At 42.7% G+C, this 1,805-nt stretch overlaps 1 non-coding gene across 1 annotated transcript; it reads left to right on the forward strand.

Annotated features, from left to right (window-relative positions):
• The first annotated feature begins 755 nt into the window (after window positions 1-755).
• LOC141715719 (small nucleolar RNA R71) lies at window positions 756-862 on the forward strand. Its single transcript, XR_012572471.1, has one exon. It is a non-coding gene; the product is annotated as a small nucleolar RNA R71 (small nucleolar RNA).
• The last annotated feature ends 943 nt before the right edge of the window (window positions 863-1,805 follow it).

The raw sequence follows: 1,805 nt of genomic DNA on the forward strand, positions 1-1,805 counted from the left end.
TAGTCTTGACTTGCTCTTTAGCTTCCTTCCTGCCTGGTACTTCCGTGTCACTGGGAAGAGTGCCAGGTTGACGATTGAGCACTGCATTGGCTAATTGACCAATTTGATTTTCCAAGGTCTTGATAGAAACCGCCTGACTCTTGCACAACAGCTTAAGTTCCTCAAAATCAGCACTAGTAGGTGCAGCTGCACTTCCCTGTTGAGGATATTATTGCCTTGTAGCATACTGCTGTGGTTGCTGGAATCCAGGTGGGTTAAACTGTTTACTCACTCCTTGCTGATATGGTGGCTGAATAGCATTCTGATTATTCCCCCAGCTGAAATTTGGATGATTTCTGTTGTTAGGATGATAGGTCGCTGGCACAGGCTGCTGTTGTCACTGATAATTATTCACATACTGAACAGATTCGTTTACAAGAGAACACTGATCCGTAGCATGAGAACCTGCACAAAGCTCACAAACCATAGCTATTTGATTAACTCCAAACGTAGCCAAAGAATCAACCTTCATTGATAGCGCTTGGAGCTGGGCTGCAATAGCGGTGGCTGCATCAACTTCCAGAATACCTGCTACCTTGCCTGACGTCATCCTCTGAGTTGGGTTTTGATGCCCATTTGCAGCCATCGTCTCGATAAGATTATACGCCTCAGTATAGCTTTTAGCCCATAAGGCGCCTCCAGCTGCTGCATCGAGCATGGGCCGAGATTGGGCCCCCAAACCATTATAGAAACCAGTGATCACCATCCAATCCGGCATTCCATGATGTGGACATTTTCTCAACATTTCCTTGTAGCGTTCCCAAGCCTCGCACATAGATTCTGTAGGTTGCTGCGCAAACTGAGTAAGAGCACTCCTCATAGCAGCAGTCTTTGTCATTGGATAAAACTTCACCAGAAACTTTTGCGCAAGATCTTGCCACGTAGTGATGGACCCAGCTGGTTCAGAATGTAACCAGTCTTTAGCCTTATCCCTCAGTGAGAATGGGAAAAGCCTCAACTTGATAGCCTCATCAGTCACGCCATTATACTTAAAAGTGCTGCAGATCTCGACAAAATTCCTTATGTGCATGTTGGGGTCTTCAGTTGCCGCTCCTCCAAAAGAAACAGAATTCTGCACCATCTGAATAGTGCCCGACTTGATTTCAAAGGTGTTAGCTTGAATAGCCGGATGAAGGATGCTTGACTGAATGTCATCAATTTTAGGCTGAGAAAAATCCATACGAGCTGGATCAGCTTGAACAATACGATCTCCCATGTTTACTGGTTCTTTCTGCTCAGTTCCTGAATCCGAATCCTCAAAATCTAACTTCTCCGGAATATCAAGAACTTCATATGTCTCCACAGCTGTATCTAAAGTCCTCTTGCGAGCACGAGAACGAGTTTGCATAAACGCTTGCTAAAGTACCTAAAACACAACCGAAAAGTGTAAGTAACTACTACGTCCTAATCACTGAGTCCTAATGACCAATGATGGTAAGTACATAAACTAAACAAATACGCCGAGTCCCCGGCAGCGGCGCCAAAAACTTGTTAGGGCGAAAACACGCGCTAATATTCACGCAAGTATACACGTTCGCAAGTAAATAGAATACTTTCTAGTTCGTTCCCTCAGAGACTCAGACTAAATTATTGTCTAATTAAACTCACTCACCAATGTATGATTACTTCTCAATGTTAAGATAATAACACTTAAAATTGTTGATTAAATATTAACTATAATTAACTACTTAATTAACCACTTAACTAACACTTCAATTTATCAATAATAAAACACTCATGAGATCACAACTTCATTATTACTTCCT

The sequence above is a fragment of the Apium graveolens genome, chromosome 3 (genome assembly GCF_009905375.1).
Source record: "Apium graveolens cultivar Ventura chromosome 3, ASM990537v1, whole genome shotgun sequence".
NCBI lineage: Eukaryota > Viridiplantae > Streptophyta > Magnoliopsida > Apiales > Apiaceae > Apium > Apium graveolens.